This window comes from Mauremys reevesii, linkage group 1 (genome assembly GCF_016161935.1).
Source record: "Mauremys reevesii isolate NIE-2019 linkage group 1, ASM1616193v1, whole genome shotgun sequence".
Lineage (NCBI taxonomy): Eukaryota > Metazoa > Chordata > Testudines > Geoemydidae > Mauremys > Mauremys reevesii.
In genome coordinates, this window is record NC_052623.1 from 92,840,566 (window position 1) to 92,862,204 (window position 21,639).

Here is a 21,639-nt window from a genome sequence, read left to right on the forward strand (position 1 = left end):
AAATGTCAAAAACTCAGCAGTTGGGAAATGAAAAATGTGAAGTTGTCTGTGAAAGAAAAAACACAATACACAGGAAAGAACTTACTTGTACATATATATGCTATGTTGAGAATCTTTAGTTAGGGATAATTTCTGCTGCTAGTCACACTGGTATAAATCTAGAGTAACTCCACTTACATCAATTATCCATTATGATATCACTTAGAACATATCAACTAAGGTTCTTACCAACCAATATTCTGCTGTTTGTGATTAAACACAATATACAATGAACTACAGGCCTTTTAATTACAATGAAGGCACAGTGTTACTGTTGAAGCTAAACCTTGTTCTGCACCTAACACATCAACCTAGCTACATTGCGCAAAGCTGTGAAAAACTTCATGCCCTGTGCAACATAGTTAGGGTGACCTAAGCCCCACTGTAGCTGAAGCTAGAGGAGGGATAGTTCAGTAGTTTGAGCATTAATCTGATAAACCCAGGGTTATGAGTTCAATCTTTGACAGGGCCACTTTAGGGATTCGGGGCAAAATCAGTACTTGGTCCTGCTAATGAAGGCAGGGGGCTGTACTTGATGACCTTTCAGCATCCTTTCCAGTTCTATGAGCTAGGTATATGTCCATATTATTATTACATAGGTCAATGGAAGAGTTCTTCCATTGATCTAGCTACCAAGAGGTGAATTAATTATATTGATGGGGAAAGCCCTTCCATCTATGTAGGAAGCATCTACACCAGGGGTAGGCAACCTATGGCATGGGTGCCAAAGGCGGCATGGGAGCTGATTTTCAGTGGCACTCACACTGCTCGGGTCCTGGCCACCGGTCCGGGGGGCTCTGCATTTTAATTTAATTTTAAACGAAGCTTCTTAGACATTTAAAAAACCTTATTTACTTTACATACAACAATAGTTTAGTTCTATATTATAGACTTATAGAAAGAGACCATCTAAAAACGTTACAATGTATTACTGGCATGCAAAACCTTAAATCAGAGTGAATAACTGAAGACTCGGCACACCACTTCTGAAAGGTTGCCGACCCCTGATCTACACTGTCACAGTTCGTGTCAACTGCACCTGTATTTCCTCCTCATGGTCCAGCCACTCTCAAGTTTCTGGCCCACTAGCCATTGCCTTTATTCAGTGGAGACCCATGTCTCTCCCGCTCCTTACCAGGGTATTTCTATACTGAACTGTTCCCTGCCTTCACAGCAAAAAGACAACCTGACTAAGCAGGCCTGCTTCGCTTCTCCCTTCAGAGATGATACACAGTGTAATTGCTGCAGTTAAAGTTACTGTGCAGTTCTTTCTAAGTAAGCCTATTTATTCTTATGGTAAAAGCGTTACAGAGAAAACATACTGAAAACAATAAAAGAACTTACACGCATGCTAATAAGCTTACCAGAGATCACCCCAACTCCAACCTGGGCTCTGGCAGGAGAAGTCCTTCAAAACCCCATTCAGGGATTTTCTTGTGGTTTGAAGTTCATCACAGCTTCAGCTCAGGACAAGCACACAGGCTTTATGTGGCATCAGAAGGCCAAAGTCCTTCCAAGCATTCACTAATGACTGGAGCCTTCTGTGGCCCAGAGGCCATGTCCATTTCCAGGATCAGAACAAAAGCCCTGAGTCAGTTCAACAACAGGTTATATATCCCAACATCCTTTCTTTGATTGCTAGTGTCTAGAGAATCTGGTTTGAACTTTTGAAGAGATTATGAATGGATCTGTAGCCAGACAATGGGTCCCTTCCCCATTAAATTTGCATCCCCTTCTTCTTTGAGAAGTCATACATAATCTCTCAATAGCACATACAACGTGCATTTTTAATACAATCAACTCCAAAGATATAAAACTTAATTCAATAAGGTTTGTCCAGGATATTACAGGACTTTGTAATATCTGTCATATACACAACAGCAGCATAACTTCAGCATCCTAGCAGTGGAGATGTACCCTAAAACTGCCACTCACTAAGGAGCAAGAGTGGCAGGCCCCTTCTGTAGCAGCTTCTCCCTTTGTCCCTGTAGTTATCAGCAGAGATATGCTGGTGCATCATCATCAGGAATTGTTCAGCATCTATGCTGATATCATGCCACAATGGTGAGCTCTTTGCCAGCTAGTTGTTAGTCAGAGTAGACTTGAGAAGGCATTTAAAGGAGTGCTGTGAAAGCCTGGTCAAAGTCATTAGCCTAATGAATGAAAGGAATGGGATAATTATTTGTAACTAATTGATATAAAATTTGAGCAATTTGCTAAAATATAAGGAGCAGATTAAATCTTGTCAGGTATTCTACTTAATGTAAAAGTACAATTACTTATCTAACTCCTTACTGCTTTAGGATATTAAGCACATAATACATGACATTGCTCAAGGAATGTAATGGATACATCCTGCCGATCCATTTTACCCATTCCTTACAGATTAGTAGTCTCCCCTTGAGCTGTGTGATCCTATGAACATATTAGCAGTTGGCATATAAGGGGTCAGATTAGAACTATTAATTATAGTACTTTTAATCAGAAAACAATGAGTAAGGTAAACTAAGGCTCTGAATGTGAATTTGTCACTACAGATGAGGTATTTTTCATCACTGGAGTTGGGTGAATCATTGCTTTGGCCAGAAAACAAACACAAATCAGAAAAAAAAAAATTTGTTTGGAATTTGTAAGCACATTGGAAAAGTCCATTTCAGTTCACATGAACTGTTTCATTCCCTTCAACTTCAGAAAAATCTATGTGTGTATGCAGCTGTCTCCCTCCATTATAACCTTTAGCCTAGCGCAGGGGTCGGCAACCGGTGGCTCGCGGCTCGCCAGGGTAAGCATCCTGGCAGGCCGGCCCGGTTTGTTTATCTGCCGCGTCGGCAAGTTCGGCCAATCGCGGCTCCCACTGGCTGCGGTTCGCGGTCCCAGGCCAATGCGGGAGGCAGGAAGCCGTGGCCAGAACATCCCTCGGCTCACGCCGCTTCCTGCCTCCCGCATTGGCCTGGGACCGCGAACCGCGGCCAGTGGGAGCCGCGATCGGCCGAACTTGCCGACGCAGCAGATAAACAAACCGGGCCGGCCCGCCAGGGTGCTTGCCCTGGCCAGCCGCGAGCCACCGGTTGCCGACCCCTGGCCTAGCGGGTAGGGCCCTTGCCTGGGATATGGGAGACCCAGGTCTGAATGTTCTCTCAAGATCAGGGTTTTGAAGTCAGTTCTCTCACTTCCATGGTGAATAGCCTAGCCACCAATCTATTGGCAATTCTGCTCTTGTGATATTCTGTTGAAGCTGCTCCACTTTGTATAAATACTTATATATTCATTGGTCCAGAGAGAGAAAGTGTGAGAACAACTCTATAGCCAGATAATTAAGACACAGACCTGATATGTAAAAAAATATGGATTCAAGGGTTCTGTCTGTGTAGGTCAGAGAAGGCATTTGAATCTACCACATCTCCCACCTCCCTGGTCAGTGCCTTAATCACCAGGTGATACAGTCATTTTCGCTCTTGGTCTCTCTCTGGACCAATAAATCTTTAAGCAGTTATACAAAGTGGAAAGGTTCCAACAGGAGAGCTCAAGAATAGAACAGCCTATAACCTAAAGCAGCGGTTCTCAAACTTTAGTAACCTGAGGATCCCCATTTTGATTTAAAATTTTGCCACGGACCCCCAAATCCTCTGCTCAACCCCAGGCCCTGCCCCCAATCCACCCCTTCCCCTAAGGCCCCACCCACCCCCCACCTCTTCCCACTCCCTACTCCACCCCTACCCCTCCTCTTCTCCTCCTCTTTCCACCCCCCCCCCCAAGCATGCCCCATCCCTGCTCCTCTCCTTCCCTCCCAGCACCTCCTGCATGCCAGGGAACACCTGGGAGGGAGGGGAAGGAGTTCATCAGTGGAGCTCTGGGACTCCCTGGAGTACTCTTGTGGAGCCCCTGGGGGCCCCGAGACCCCAGTTTGAGAAACACTGGCCTAGAGGTTACAGCACTCATAAGGGGAACACAGCCTCTACTGTGGGGATTCAAATATGGCTCTTTCACTTCCCACACAAGTACACCCATCACTGGGCTAAACGTTGTAAAGGAAGAAAGAACACACATAAACTCACTTTTCTGAAGATGGCTTCCCCCCCCCACCCAGATGGTCAAATTCTTAAATAGTTTTGAGTCAATCAGCAAATGTAAGAGCTGCAGGCCAATCACCTTGCCTTCTTTGTCAGGGAAGGTATTTGTGCATGTTCTGCTGATGCATTTGAATCCCCTCCTACATCAGAAATGTCGCCCACAACAGTCAGGCTTTACGAGGAACAAGTCCACATTATATGCTGTTTTGGCCCTCTGATTGTTGTCGGAGATACACTGTGAGTTCATGAAGCCCCTGTATGTAGAATATGTCAATCTTAAGGCTGCGTTTGATTCAGCTGACCAAGTCATGCTATGGAATGCCTTAAAGGGCGTAGGTGGTAGGTGTCTCAACCACTCTGCTGGACTTGATCAGTGAGCTGCATAATGGAACCACTGCACATGAACGTGTTGGGAATTGGATGTTGGCATCTTTTAAATCAGTATCCGGTGTCAGACAGTGCTGTGGCATGGCCCCATAGCTCTTTTGTTGGGCAATAGATTTCATAATGCAACATTCCATCTGGTCCATAGAGCTATGGAGATTTCTCAGACCTTGACTATATTGATGACATTGCTCTTCTACTACAGAACCCTGACAGATTTCACAAGGTACTCCAGCAAATGGAGGAGAAGCCAGCTAAGCTTGGTCTCCATGTTTTGTGGTCAAAGACAAAGCTGGAAAACCTAGGATCAGGTTCACCCACGGTTCCAATCTGTTTGAATAATAAATCTATTGAAGCAGTCTCCAACTTTTGCTATTTGGGTTCTATACTCACCAGTTCCTCCAACTGTCATAGGGAGGTTCTTCACTGGATTGGCATCATAGTAGCTAAATATTGTTTACAATTAATATGAAATCAACATAAGATCAACATGACAACCAAGGTCAGGATCTATTTGAGGTAGATCCTCTCCATACTGCTGTACGATTCCAAAATATGGACACTATGGCACTCAGACTGGGAAAAAGCTAGAGGCTTTCCATACAAAATGCCAACATTGTATATTGGGCATAAAGTGGAACAATTTTATTTGTAACACAGGCATTAATGGTTGCGCTCATCTACAGACCACTGAAGCCATTGTCTACAACCAGCATCTTACAATTTTCAGACTTGTTAGCAGAATGCAGCAAGAGATTCTGGCAAACACCATTCTCCTGGTGGCTTGTAAGATCTAAGTTAAATTGGTTAAATTGGAAAAGATGGAGATCGAAGTGAAAATCCAGAGGTGGATAAGGAGCTGGTTAAAGGGGAGACTGCAGAGGGTAGTATTGAAGGGGGAACTGTCCGGTTGGAGGGGGGTTACCAGTGGAGTTCCTCAAGGCTCGGTTTTGGGTCCGATTTTATTCAATCTATTTATTGCTGACCTGGGAACCAAGAGTAGGAGTGGGCTGATAAAGTTTGCGGATGACACCAAGTTGGGGGGTATTGTCAATTCGGAAGAGGATCGGGATATTCTCCAGGGAGATTTGGATGACCTTGTAAACTGGAGTATTAGTAACAGGATGAAATTCAATAGTGAGAAGTGTAAGGTTATGCATTTAGGGATGTCTAACAAGAACTTTAGTTATAAGCTGGGGACGCACCAGTTGGAAGTAACGGAGGAGGAGAAGGACCTAGGAGTCCTGGTTGATCGCAAGATGACTATGAGTAGGCAATGTGATGTGGCCGTTAAAAAAGCTAATGCGGTCTTGGGTTGCATTAGGCGAGGTATTTCTAGTAGGGATAAGGAGGTGCTAGTCCCGTTATATAAGGCGCTGGTGAGACCTCATTTGGAGTATTGTGTGCAGTTTTGGTCTCCCATGTTTAAGAAGGATGAATTCAAACTAGAACAGGTACAAAGAAGGGCCACTAGAATGATCCGAGGAATGGAAGGCCTTTCGTATGAAAGGAGACTTGAGGAGCTCGGTTTGTTTTCCTTAACCAAAAGAAGGATGAGAGGAGATATGATTACACTCTTTAAATATATCAGAGGATAAATACCAGGAAGGAGAAGAATTATTTCAGCTCAGTGCTAATGTGGACACGAGGACGAACGGATATAAACTGTCAGTCAGGAAATTCAGGCTTGAAATTAGACGAAGGTTCCTAACCATCAGGGGAGTGCAATACTGGAACAGTCTACCGAGGAAAACAGTGGGGGCGAAGGACCTCCACGACTTTAAGATTAAGCTAGATAAGTTTATGGAGGGGATGGTATGATAGGATAACGGGCTTAGTCAATAGGTCAATTATGTGCCTGGTATGATGTAACCTTTTCCAGAGGGTTTGGCTGGAGAGTCTTGCCCGCATGCTCGGGGTTCAGCTGACCGCCATATTTGGGGTCGGGAAGGAATTTTCCTCCAGGGAAGATTGGCTATGGCCCTGGAGGTTTTTCCTCCTCCGAAGCATGGGGCAGGGTTCACTTGCTAAGGAGTGGGTGGATCGGCTTATGTGGCCTGCATCTTGCAGGAGGTCAGACTAGATGATCATAATGGTCCCTTCTGATCTTGAATTCTATGATTCTATGATTCTAAGATAAAATTTCACCGACTGATGGGTGGAGGTGGTGTAGGAGCAGACCACCTATTACATGGGTGCATCAATTCTGTTCCAGCATTGGACTTTCGACCCATCAAGACCTTGTGGCTACATGGGAACAGACCATTTGGCCAAGCATAAAAGAAGAAGTGTGTTGCTGCAGCTAACTGCTTATGCCTTGCTGTTGAACCAATAGACAAGGGTAATTAAACTTGTAAAAAATAGTTGACAAAAGTGCTTAATTTTACTTGGTACCTATTTTAATATTCTAGTTGCATAACAATATAATAATTAAAAGACATATGCTAATATAAACTCCATTTTAACATGACAATTTATGATTCAGGATGAAAAAAACAAATATGAGAATTTCCTACAGGATGGAAATTCTGATTTTCAACCAGCTGCACTCTTTCCTTTTAGATGGTTTTGGGAGGAACTTATCAAAGAGATTCATCTTATGACAGAAAGCCAGCTTCCCAAAAAGCCCCTGACCTGTTTACTTAAAGCTCCAGTGAAGGATCTGCACTTTAAACAGAATTATAAATTAATTTATTTTTTATTGTTAGCAGCTAGACTTTGTGTTGCATAGACTTCTCCTATGGAATTGTGTTATAAGAAGAGATGTACCGTCCTTGTACTGGAAAAGCTTTCATACCAAGTGTGTAAAGAAGAGAAGCACTAGAAAGACAACAGGCATTTAGAAATTTGGTCACCCTTTCTAGTATATTCAGAGGAGGATGGCTTTCCTGCCAGCAAGCCAGGGTTTTAGCCAAGTTCTTTGACTATTAACTTGATCTTGAATAAATAAATAAGTAATGTATGATGTAATATGATAACATTTTATTACAACTTTGCCTCAATACAAATTTAAAAATAAAAAAAATGTAAGTCACAACTGAGGGGCGGTACATTTTTGGGCCCGATTCACTGATGCAATGTGGCTGCTCTGCTTTGCTATACTGTATCTGTGTCATTTGGCCTTAAAACCAGTTTAACTATCCCAAGAAAGATCACATAACACATAACCTTCTTTTTGTTGTGTGTTTGAACAGCGCCTAGCACAGTGGGGTCCTGGTCCATGACTAGGGTTCCTAGGCACTAAGGAAATACTACTACTACTACTACTAAATTATTATGTTCAACAAAGGCTGCTGGCATAGCAGGGAAAAGAGGGTGAGGCTGGAAGAAAATGGGCATGGATAAGACACCTTTGTGATATACCAATCCTGTTTTCAGCCCTTTGTTGTCATAGTATGCATATAAATTAGAGCAGCCTGAGGACTGCTCTAACATGGCAAAGGGAAACAACCTTGCCTAGAGCTCTGCAATGATGAGAAAAGTGTAAAAGAGGTCAGGTGCTCTGTCCAGTTGTGTCACATTCCTGATCTAGCCCTATATTATTACTCTAAACTCCCATGGCGATATAATAGGCATTGACTTTCTACAGCTTGCAAAATGGATTTCATACTTTCCATTTTTCTAGTCTGGCTTTTTGACAGTCAGATATCCAGACATACTTAAAGTTCCACTGAATCCCGGGTACATCAAAGAACTATGCCACCGCCTGTGCTGTCCCTTAGCTGCAGGTGAACAAAGTACAATACTAGCTAACACTAATATAAAACAAGCATCATAATATGCACTTGTCCTTTACATCCATTGGATAAATCCTGTTCAGGGCATCAGAAGGACAGATGGTAAGGGTCCCATCACTGCCCTCCCTGGTCTCCAAATAATTTGTAATGACCTTGTTGTTCTGGATATTTTACTTTATTAACTTTTCTCTCAAAGCTGGTTTCTGTTTCTCTTTAGGAAACTTAGCTGATTCACAATCTCTATATCCAGAAACTACATTGTCATCACAAATATGAAATATAGTTCTCTATTTAGTCTTAAAACAATTACCTTCAGTCCAAGCATATGATTCTTTTTTAATCAGTATAAGTTCTTCCCATGAATGAAATATCTCCCAAGGCTACAGTAAAACAGGTCTTTCTTATTCCGCCCGATATCCTAGAAAACAAAGTATATAGCTGACAGCAATTAAAACGGCTAAAATAGAAAAAAAACACCTGCATTTAGGAGGTCATGGATCCCCACAAACCAGGGAAAATTGTCTCCTATGTAGTTTCGTCCATATTTACAAATTTGTTTAAGATCCGAGCTACAAACATCGCCATTAAAGTAAAATCATATTATCTTAAGACTCTTCCACAAGATATTCACAAATATATAAGCAAATCTAGTAATGCAAAAAGAAAATCAAACTGCTATTTCAGCATTTCATTCCGATATTTTTCAATATTTCTTGCAATGTGAAGCTCAGCAGAAGAGCCCTAGGGTTTAATGAACCATTCTCTTTAAACAATGTATTAACCTCCTGCTACACAGTTAAAATGCTTGTAATTTGGTATAAACCATAATACTGTCTTGACATTGTGACAAAGGATAAACATCCAGTTTAAGGCCAAGTCCACTGAAGTGTATGGAATTCATTCTGTTGACTTGAATAGGCTTTGTATCAGGCCCAAAGTGGATTGTCCAAGTAGATGCCAGTAGTCCTCTCTTCAGGCAGACACGGCTGTCATCACTCGCACCTGAGGCAAACTCACTCACCTTCAGTGAGCTCCAACCTTCAGATATTGCAACATAATTTAATTTTATTATTTTAATTAAGGAGAGTGGCCTGTGGTCAATAAAGTGATGTTTTTATGTTAATAATTGATCCTTATTCATAAATATGCAAATTTTTCACCTGGTACTGACACTGTTTACAGTTTTTTAATATGTGGTAAAATGGGATGAAATAAGTTCACCCTATCTTACTCTGTAAAACTTGTAGACAGGTTACATTAATATCAGAAGGACATATTATTGCTGGTCCCTCTATAAAAGCTGTAGAAGTGCTTTACCGGCAGTGTGTGGAGGAGGTCACTTTCTTACCGCATTGGTCTATCACTAATGATCTAATTCCAGACCATGATCAAACATGCCCTAACCTACAATTGCCCAAGAGCAAATACCTTGTGTCTCAGATGGCAGCATGTGGCACTGAAATTAGTAATACAATTTTTGCAATTGCATACATCATAAACATATTTATGGACCTTTTATTGGTTAAAATCAGCTGGTGACTTCAAATGGCTAATTTCTTTCAAATGAAATCCTAAACCCCAACTGAACTAGCTCACAGAATAGATTAATATAGTTTTAATTATTTTAGATTTATAAAATAGTGACAGAGATGTCCGTCCAATGCTTTTGCACCCTTTTCAACTTTTGAAAATAATCAGAACTATCAATCCTGCAGCTCAATACAAATACACAGCAACAATGTAAATATAGTTGACGTTAATTGGTCCCATCTGAGTTCCAATATCTTTCACTATCACTGCTCAATGCCCATTTCCTCATGAGCCTCATGGAAGAAAAAGGTGGGCCTTCCAGAGTGCACTGAAAGCTGGCAAACTCTTGTTATCCCTATAACCTGTGTTAAGCCTTGTTAAGGTTTAAGTTAAAACCTCATTGAAAATGATATGTAAATTAGACTTTCTTTTAACATAGTTGTAAGATACAGTTAACAGACCACATCTAAAACAAGTCTTAATATTGAGTCTGTCCAGAAACTAGCACCATCTGAGTGGAGTGGAGCTGGGAGGTGGGTGTGGCAGGAGCAAATATGAAACTGAGATTCAGAGGGAAGAAGAAAGCCAAGCAGAAACTTGAAAAATTGTGTGACTCTGGAGAACCTTAGAGGAAGGTTCTGGGTCTGGTGAGGGTGACTAGCCCCTTTATTGTGGTCCCTACTGTGTTTTCAAAAGCACAATTTTGTACATTCCTTATAAATAAACAATAATGCATCAAAGAAAATACCAGACTCCATCTCTTTCTACTCCCAGCTGGAACATCTCTAAGGCCCTGAACTTTGACAAGCTCCTCAGGTCAGAAAGGCTGAACACTCTTATCAACAGTGGGATCTAGTTTCCAAGGAGAGATATTGCAAACGTATTCCTGTTGAACAAAGATGGTGAAAAATGGTGGCAATGGTTGCAGAATGCAAGATGGCAAAAGGATTTAAAACAAGACCTAAAACAAGAGCTGGGGATTTTGCAAAGAATTAAGACAAGACCTGAAAAACATCTAAAAGTTTCCCTGGAAGATGGAAGATGACTTGCAGGCTGAGATGAGATCCCTGTTGGACAGCTACTACAAGTGCCCAGACAGACTGGAAAACCCAACTGCACAATATCCAGTTTGCAATAGTGAAACAGCTAGAATATTTGACCAGCAAACTGACTGCCATAGACTGGACATTTTTTCACAGAAATGGCCAATTTGGAACTTATTAATTGAGATGAGCTGCAGCAAGGATTTACAGAGTAAAATTTAACTGCAGAAGGAACTCAAAGGGTCACAGACCACAGTGGAAGGCCAGCACCTGGCTGGGGAATGAGGCCAATCAAAGAACTTGGGTAAGACTGGAAACTTCCAACATTTTTCTAGCCTCCCCTTTGTAAACCATCAGTGCTCATCACCTCAAACTGTGGATACTTTTACACAGATGCACCAAAATGGATCTTGGTGCACTCATATTTGAAAAGTTGTGGTGACTTTCTCTATTATTCCAGCAAAAAAATAACCCCTCTCCCCAAACATAAATACATTTCATGACTGTGCTATTTGTTTATTTGTCCTCTGTGTTTAAGTCAATACAATTCAGAAAGTTATAGTACATTTGAGGCAGATAAATATAAAAATTAGGACAAAAGTCAGAAGAAAAGGTCATTCCAAGATACGAACAAATATTGTATTGCCATGTTTGAAAACAAACAAACAACCCCAAAATCACAAAAAATAAAGCTAAGCATGTTAATGAACATATTAACAGAAGCTCCCCACTCCTATCCAAAATTCAACAGAGCTCCTTAACCTGAGGTAAGGTCTCCCTCCAACAGTGGAGACACAATACTTCTAGCCCCAGAAGGCGATTAGCAAAGGAATCAGCCTATGTGAACCTATCAGATCACCATACAGGGGTCAGTTGTGCTGGTAGGTCATTGCTGAACTGAGATGTGTGTATTCTTTAGCGGTATTTTAGAAATGTTGGCTATGTCAAGGTTTTAAACTCAGGCATCTAAGGTGTGAAAACTGTACTAGGTAGATCAGAAATGAGCTTGGATTTCCATGCCTATTTTACTCACTGCATGCAATGCCCTGGAGGAGATCAATTTATGATCCAATATTTTGCATCTGCAAAAAATATGTTCTTATTTATTCTGAACCACTTCACAAATGCTTTGAATTTACATGAATTATCCTGTCACAAAAAGATTATGTTTAATCTTGGTGTACAGCCTTCATAAATTGTTAGTGTTCAGCAAAAGGAGAAGTGAAAACAGAGATCACCATCCCCTCTTCTTTCAGAGGAATAATTTATAATTAATTAATATTAAAAATATTTTGATAAAGTCACCTTTAAGTCAAGGCGAATTGCAGGGAATTTTGCTTTAAAAGAGTAACAAATATCCTGGTACAGGAAGAGTAATAAAAGCTTAAATTTTAAAATATGGGATTCTTTGTCATGTAAAGACCGGACATTACACTGAATTAATTAGTGGTGAGAAAAAAAAAGCACACCTAATACAGCCCTACTCTTACTCAAAGTTGACTTTCTCCTATCTGCTCTGACAAGAGGCGGTAAGAATAATTTTGCAAGCTATCGGCAATTTGATTACTAATTATTTCATTTATATTACAGCACATAGTCTATCATATTAATCACTTTAACTGTATCTTGCTTTTCTACCTTTGATTCCATCCATGACATTACTTTGGAAAAAGGAGAAAATTAGTGATATCAGAGTCAAACTCTCAGTCATGTCATAAGACATACAGCTCAAATTTTGATTAAAACAGAATTATGACACAAAAGCTTTCAGACCCATATATCTATTACAACTGATCCAAGGAGCACCATTGCTTAAGCAGCGGACAGCTAGCTGGGCCCATGATGCTGGTTCTGCCCCTTGTTTCTAACTGCTAAATCACATTGAAAGAGAGTTGAATGCATGAATATTTGTGAATGTTACTTGCCATGTAAGATTGTATTGTAGTTGCCATAGTAGTTATGCAACTGTGAATGCAAAAAGGATATTCCTGCACTTACAAATGGAAAGGGAGGTGATTCATAGCACATTAACATAGTTTCTGTTCTATTATGGGATGTGAGAACCTATGTCTAATAAGCCTGGGGAAAATGTGATGGCTCCAGTTCACAGTGTCAAAATGTTTTTCTTGGTTTCCTTTCATTAATGCTGTTTGCAATGAAACCCAACACTGAATGAATATCACCTACTTTCACGTTTTATAAGTTGGAAGTCAGACCATGTTCATCAAAGTTTGTAAATGTTGATATTTCAATAAAAAATGTGGGGGGAGCATGTGAAATACACCCCCCTGTTTTCCAAGCAGCTCTTGAGTAAAAATTTCAAAGGTGTTTAAGTGACTTAGGGGCCTAAATAACTTTTGAAAATGGGACTTAAGCACTTAAGACTGAGGCTCCTGAGTATCCAAGTTACTTTTGAAAAACGGGACTTGGGCACTTTTGACAATTTTTCCCCTTACCAGGAGGATGAGAGAATCTCGCAGTGATCTAAGGCAGACCTGCACCCTGCAAAACATCAGAAAAATTATAAACACTAATTATTAGCATGCTGTACTTACACAGCATTTCTGACTCATAGAACTTTAAAAAGTGACAATTTTACACAACCTCTGTTAGAAAATAGCACATCTTTAGCTGAAGACTATTTCTTATCACTTTGGTCTTTTGTCTATACTGTGAATGATACCCATTGTGGACAATGGGTGCAGCTGAAGCAGTACAGACTGCAGTTGAGTTGCAAGCATATCCATGGCCAAACTGCTGTCACAAAAGTTTCATAAATCATGATTAAAACCTGCAAGTATTAATCAATGCTTAAAAGATAAACAAAATTTGGTCTAATTCACCATACATCAGCAAACCTGGACCAAGCTTCCGGATCAAAGATTAAAGCCAAGTGACTTTCTCCTAATGTCAGGTTTTGTTACAAATGTCTTCATGGCTATACTGTTAAGAGCAAAAACCAGATGTGCTGATGGTTTTTGTTGGTTCCAGAGCAGACACTGCAGTTTGAAAATAATGTGATACAGTTTGTTGTTGTACAAAAATAGTCATCAATAAAAGCAGCACATCTTCTTACTGAGTTCTACTTGTAACACTAGTAAAGTGGCTACTTAAAAGGATTAGATTTCATTAAGTACTTCTTCAGGGGATTTATTAGTGAGTTGCCCTCCTGAGGACATGGATCTTTATATGAATTCTTGCTTTTGAAAGGCATTCATGGAGAACAAGAGATATACTCACAGAGCTACCACACAAAAAGAAAATATTCCATATAATATTCAGGAAACAAAACCACACTTTGAATGTATTCCACTCAGCATCTCACCCCTTATTTAAAAAAAAAAAAAGAAACACAATAATGACAAATACCGAGATTAAGATAAACTCAGAACAAGAAAATTATTCTGAGTTAGGATTGCGCCAGATGAGACTGTAATTGGAATAGGAAGCTGGATTCCTAGGTCTCCCACTCCCAAGTGAGTGTGCTAACCATCAATCTGAGGGAACCCCTGACAGAATCTCCCATGGCCCAATGGCTAGAGCACTCACCTGAGAGGTGGTAGATTTCTGTTCAGTTCTCTTCTTTCCCTTAGGTTGGGGAGGGGGACTTTAACTGGGGCCTCCCACATCTTGGGTGAGTACCCTAACCAATGGGCTAAAAGCTATGAGCAAGGTTCTTCCTTACCCCCATTGCCATTGTGTGTAAGCGCGCAAACTATGGCCTGATTTGGTAGGCAAGTCTCACATTCCAGTGCTTCACCACCCTCCTAATGAAAAAGTTTTTCCTAATATCTAACCTAAACCTCCTCCACTGCAACTTGAGACCATTACTCCTTGTTCTGTCATCTGATACCACTGAGAACAGTCTAGCTCCATCCTCGTTGAAACCCCCTTTCACGTAGTTGAAAGCAGCTAGCAAATCCCTCCTCATTCTTCTCTTCTGCAGACTAAATAATCCGAGTTCCCTCAGGCTCTCCTCATAAGTCATGTGCTCCAGCTCCCTAATCATTTTTGTTGCCCTCCGCTGGACTCTTTCCAATTTTTCCACATCCTTCTGCACACAGTACTCCAGATGAGGCCTCAACAATGCAGAATAGAGGTGAATGATCATGTCCCTCCATCTGGAAGCAATGCTCCTCCTTATACAGCCCAAAATCCCGTTAGCCTTCTCGTCCATTGTAACCCCTATGTCCTTTTCTGCAGACCTGCTGCCTAACCATTTGGTCTCTAGCCTGTAGCAGTGCATGGGATTCTTCCATCCTAAGTGCAGGACTCTGCACTTGTCCTTGTTGAACCTCATCAGATTTCTTTTGGCCCCATCCTCTACATTTGTCTAGGTTCTTCGTTATCCTATCCCTACCCTCTAGCGCATCTAACACTCCTCCCAGTTTAGTGTCATCTGCAAACTTGCTGAGAGTGCAGTCCACGCCATCCTCCAGATCATTAATGAAGATATTGAATAAAACTGGCCCCAGGACTGAACCTTGGGATACTCTGCTTGATACCAGCTCCCAGCAAGACATGGAACCATTGATCACTACCCATTTAGCCCAATGATCTAGCCAACTTTCTATCCACCTAATAGTCTATTTATCCAGCCCATACTTCTTTAACTTGCTGGGAGAATATGCATGTGTTACCTGAAAAATCCTACTTACATTTATTGTTTTGTCTGACCCTCATGATCTAGAGTCACTATATTTTGCTGACCCTGCCAGAAGAAAAACTACATTATAATTCACTATAGAAATGACTGTTTTTAATGCAGATGTAACCATCTGTAACCAATGTTATTAACATGAAGTACATTACACATGATCAATTTTAGGCAACACGGGAATTTAAATAAACGTATACCTAAGATATCTATATTTAATTTTGCAAGAAATAATAAAGATGAACATTCTAGAGTAGCTCCATGTACTAATGGTAACTCCAATATATGAAAATGATGGATAAAGTAATTTGATGCCTTGAAAAGAAAAGGTATTTGTTTTTGTATATATTCAATTGAGCCCTTTCCTTGCCTGCATATAAAATGATTCAGAGTCCCATCAGTTCAAACCATTTTTAATAGTATCAGCAGACAGGCCATTGTCTCAAGAAACAACTGTCCCAAAGATACTGCTTTATATCATTCAGTTGAGGGTCATTTATTTTCTATATGATTTTCACCCAGGTCATAAAAATAATAATATAAAAATAAGTTGTAAGTTCCTTGGGGAAAAAAATCCTTATCCTCTTATCTCCTGGTAAACATCAACTACAGTTCTGGTGTTCCATATGTAAATATAATCTATGTCGCTAAGCCTCCTGTCAATATGTATAAACTGTATATTAACATTTACAGGAGCACAAGGATTCCAGATTTTTCAAATATTCCTGCACAAGATGGATGTTTCAGTGGGGAAATTAATGCAAGCTGTTCAACAAATGACAGTGTCTTCATGTGTTTGAACAACACATAGCACAACTGAGCACTGAACTTGACTGGAGCCTCAGGGCACTTCTGTAATATAAATATTAAGTGCTGGATTGTCACTAATGAGGCCATGCAGGAGATTTGGAGGAAATAAGGATTCCCACCTCCTGTGGCCAAGTTAGGGCTATCTCCATTACAGCTCCCAGTGCTGACGAGTGTAAAGGGACTGTGGCAGAGATGCTCCTCTATGAGAAAGTGGGAGAGATAAATTAGGCAAAGCCATGTATTTATATTCATATGTACCAGCCCACAGAGCTGGCAGGAAGCACAGGCAGGGAGTATGCTGCATCCCTTAAATGTATGTCATAAACTACTCCCTTTTGGCACAAGAGGAGAGCCCTGAGAGGAATTGTGCCTCAGAGGGTTGTCTCTCAAGCACAGTACATCCAAGTGTTCATGCAGAAGTCAGGTGCTTACATTACACCCCTTCCTCAAGGCTGTGCTTAAAGACCCCGATCAAACCCTGTATAATAAGAATAATGCTGCATTTTTAAACATATCCATGATTACTGCAATGTGTCAATGTAAAGTAGAGCACTATCGCCAAAATGTTATAATCAGTATTGTTTTTTTCCTTGACTCTCTCCTTTTACATCATATTTCATTTTCGTTACAGCTGACACATTCATTTGACCTGAATAGTGAAAGCTGTTGAGAATGCATTGAGAGATCAAACCATTCTAAATATTGTTTTTCACATTCCAATTCCAACTCATTTCATTTTCACTCTGTTCTCCTGCAAAAAAACAACTGAAATAAAATAAAAAAATCCCTTTCACACCACCACAATACTATATGTAAAATAATCCAGGAAATGGTCATCTATCCCAGGTGTTTGCAGGTTACTAGTTCACATTTGATATTCATGAGAAAAAATAAGTAATTTCTGTATCTGCAGGCATTTTGTTATTGTGGATATTTCACTCTGCATAATCTGTGTTCATTAGCACTGCAGTCCAAAAAGATAAATTTCTCATGGTCGTTGCCTGTAGTCTTGTTACCACTGGGATAAATGCAACCTCAGTTTTCAGAGCTGTTCTCATATAAAAAGAAAATCTAATAAGAACCATATAAATATGTAGTTTTACAAACCATATTTGAAACATTTTTAGATAAATATAATTTCCCTATGTTAAATTTAAGGTGAATAACAAAGAAAATAATATTGCTTTGAGTGTTTCTATGTTTGGTACAATGAAAGTCTTTAATGTTAGTTTTTAAAAAGGTGGTTTTTTTTAAATAATTAGAAATATGGTATAGAAGGGTATAGCTTGCTCAGGAAGGACAGGTGGGGAAAAAAGGGACAAAGTATTGCCTTATATATAAAAAAATGTATACACTTGGGCTGAGGTTGAGATAAAAATAAGAGAGAGACTTGTTGAAAGTTTCTGGTTAAGGATAAAAGGGGTAAAAAACAAGGGTGATGTCATGGTAAGGGTTCTACTAAAGAGCACCAAGCCAGGAAGAAGAGGTGGATGAGGCTTTTTTTTAAACAACTAACAATATCATCCAAAGCACAGGACTTGATGGTGATGGGGGACTTCAACTACCCAGACATCTGTTAGGAAAATAACACAGCAGAGCACAGATTATCCAACAAGTCCTTGGAATGTTGGAGGCATTTTTTTTTTATTTCAGACAGTGGAGAAATCTACTAGGGGAGAGGCCGTTCTAGATTTGATTTTGACTATAGGGAGGAACTGGTTGAGAATTTGAAAGTGGAAGACAACTTGGGTGAAAGTGATCATGAAATGGCAGAGTTCATGATTCTAAGGAATGGTAAGAGGGAGAACAGAACAATAAAGACAATGGATTTCAAGAACGCAGACTTTAGCAAACTCAGGGAGTTGGTAGATAAGATCCCATGGGACATAAGTCTAAGGGAAAAAACAGTTGAAGACAGTTGGCAGTTTTTCAAAGGCACACTATTAAGGGCACAAAAGCAAACTATGCCACTGCGTAGGAAAGATAGGAAGTATGGCAAGAGACCACTCTGGCTTAACCAGGAGATCTTCAATGATCTAAAACTCAAAAAAAAAAAAAAGTTCTACAAAAAGTGAAAACTCAGTCAAATTACAAAGAGTCAACAAACATGTGGACAAGGGGGATCCAGTGGACATAGTGGTCTTAGATTTCCAGAAAGCCTTTGACAAGGTCGCTCACCAAAAGTATGCAGGGCGAAAATTAGAAAGACCAAGGCACCAAATAAGATCAAACTAGCTAGGGACATAAAGGGTAACGAGAAAACATTCTACAAATATATTAGAAACAAGAGGAAGACCCAGGACAGACTAGGCCTGTTACTCAATGAGGGGGGAAAGACAACAGAAAATGTGGAAATGGCAGAGGTGCTTAATGACTTCTTTGTTTCAGTTTTCACCAAAAAGGTTGGTGACGACTAGACGTCTAAGATACTGAATGCCAGTGAAAATGAGGTAGGAGCAGAGGATAAAATAGGGAAAGAACAAGTCACAAAATATTTAGATGAGTTAGATGTCTTCAAATCACCAGGGCCTGACAAAAGGCATCCTAGAATACTCAAGGAGCTCACTGAGGAGATACCTGAGACATTAGCAATTATCTTTGAAAAGCCATGGAAGACAGGAGACATTCCAGAAAACTGAAAAAGGGCAAATATAGTGCCAATCTATGAAAAGAGAACTAAAGACAACCTGTGTAATTACAGACCAGTCAGCTTAACTTTTGTACCTGGAAAGATAATGGGGCAAATAATTAAGCAATCAATTTGCAAACACCTACAAGATAATGAGGTGATAAATAACAGTCAGCATGTATTTTTCAAGAAGAAATGGTGTCAAAACAACCTGATAGCTTTCTTGGACAGGGTAACAAGCCTTGTGGATACTAGGGAAGCGGTAGATGTGGTATATCCTGACATTAGTAAGGCTTTTGATACTTCTCGCGTGACCTTCTAATAAACAAACTAGGCGAATACAACCTAGATGGAGCTATTATAATGTGCGTGCATAAATGGTTGGAAAATCATTCCCAAAAAGTAGTTACCAGTGGTTCACAGTCATGCTGGAAGAGCATAATGAGTTGGGTCCCACGGGGTTCGGTTCTGGGTCCAGTTCTGTTCAATATCTTCATCAATGATTTAGATAATTGCATAGAGAGTACACTTATAAAGTTTGTGGATAATACCAAGCTGGGAGGGGTTGCAAGTGCTTTGGAGGATAGGATTAAAATTCAAAATGATCTGGACAAACTGGAGAAATGGTCTGAAGTAAATAGGATGAAATTCAAATGCAAAGTACTCCATTCAGGAAGGAACAATCAGTTGCACACATACAAAATGGGCAATGACTGCCTATGAAGCAATATTGTGGAAAGGGATCTGGGGGTCCTAGTGGATCACAAGCTAAATATGAGTCAATGGTGTATCATTGATGCAAAGAAAGCAAACATCATTCTTGGACGTATTAGCAGGAGTACTGTAAACAAGACACGAGAAGTAATTCTTCCACTCTACTCCAGACTGATTAGGCCTCAACTGGTGTATTGTGTCCAGTTCTAGGCACCGTATTTCAGGAAAGATGTGGACAAATTGGAGAAAGTCCAGAGAAGAGCAACAAAATGATTAAAGGTCTAGAAAACATGACCAATGAGGGAAGATTGAAAAAATTGTGTGTGTTCAGTCTGGAGAAGAGAAGACTGAGAGGGGACATGATAACCATTTTCAAGTACATAAAGGTTGTTACAGGGAGGAGGAAGAAAAAAAATTTCTTCTTAACCTCTGAGGATAGGACAAGAAGCAATGGGCTTAAATTGCAGCACGGGAGGTTTAGGTTGGACATTCAGAAAAACTTCCTAACTGTCAGAGTGCTTAAGCACTGGAATAAATTGCTTAGGGTGTTGTGGAATCTCTATCACTGGGGATTTTTAAGAGCAGGTTGGACAAACACCTGACAGGGATGGTATAGCTAATACTTAGTCCTGCCTTGAGTGCAGGGGACTGGACTAGATGACCTCCCGAGGTCCCTTCTAGTTGTATGATTCTGTCATGTCCCTGTTTGCCTCTCCTGGCCATGGGACTCTCCCAAGATATTGATACCTGAATAGTGATGTTGGAGAAGAATGTAACTTAAGTAGTAGATATTTTTCCTCATAGCCAATTTTTCTCCTCATATCTTAGTGAGCAGGAAGGAAGTATGAGTATTAGGCTAAAGAGCTCATTCACCATTTCATGACAGTTAACACTTACCTATAACTCATTCAATTATTTGTGTATAATTCTAGTTTCTTTTTCTGTTGTGGGGTGCAGTGTTCCCTTCCAAATAACTGTAGCATAGATGCTATATCTTATGATTTCTATAAGAGTTTATACTCTGCTATGCTCTTGGAGGGACATTACTGAAGAGATATTGCACACTAAGGTCCAAATATTGCACTGCACATTTAGAGATGCACAGGAGGTTGGGAAGAGGGAATATAGAGCTTCTATTACAAACCACTCAGTGCAAGTGCACCTGCACAGCAACAGAGCAAGATTCTCATCTAACACTCAAGGCAGCAGCAGGGAGATGCCCACCTACCATGACTGTCAGGTAGAGTTGGTTAAAAGTGTTCATTCAAAACATTCTTTCAACAACAACAACAAAAACCCTCACCACTTTCCATAGGAAATGTTAATTTGTGGTGATGATGATGATGATGATTTATTTTAATAAAAAAACTGAGAACCAAAATATTCAGTAAAACTGCCCAATTGGCTTTTTTGAGGAGGCCGGGAGTGGGGTGTTTTTCATTGGTGAAAAGTGAACTATTCACGTTTGGGGCTGTTGTTTTCTGAACTAAACTCACACCACAATCATAGATAATTGTTTTTATTAAAACAATTTTATTCACAATTTTATCCAAATATTGTGTGTTGAAACAAAACATTTTGCCAACCAATTTACTGTCAAGACATTCTGAGACACTATTTGAACACAGGGATCTGCCCACATGGCAACTTGCTGGAGTGGGGCCTATTTCGCCACTTGTTACTGCTCAGTAAGCCCCTATCATTATATTGGAGCTTCACCCTCAATCCAGTTTAATCATAGTAGTAATTGGCCCTATAGGATATGTGCACCTATGAATTGCCTCAATGTGGGTTTTGGCTTACATTTTGTCTTCTTCCAAAATATTCTAGCTTTTACAGATATGCCTTAGAGTTACTAAATCTTTCTTTCCTAGGTAGTCAGTGATGACAGCTGGGTTTGCTGGCATCTTGAAGTAAGACAGGATATTGATTAGTAGAATGAGTTGAGTCTCCCTGTGTCTCTCCTCCCCTGTCAAAGAATCCTGATACTGTACATAGATATCCCCAACTGAAGTCCATATTTACA

At 40.2% G+C, this 21,639-nt stretch overlaps 1 long non-coding RNA gene across 3 annotated transcripts in view; it reads right to left on the reverse strand.

Moving 5' to 3' along the window:
- Positions 1 to 21,639, reverse strand: part of LOC120382704 — a 44,191-nt gene that overhangs the window by 18,750 nt on the left and 3,802 nt on the right. For 2 of the 3 annotated variants that reach the window (XR_005588227.1, XR_005588226.1), the window contains exons 3-4: positions 15,462 to 15,514; positions 13,260 to 13,305 (exon numbers count right to left, since the gene is read on the reverse strand). This is a non-coding gene — a long non-coding RNA (uncharacterized LOC120382704). Of the gene's footprint in view, positions 1 to 85; positions 138 to 13,259; positions 13,306 to 15,461; positions 15,515 to 21,639 lie in introns of those variants that run through there. The other variant, XR_005588228.1, reaches the window with a different exon arrangement.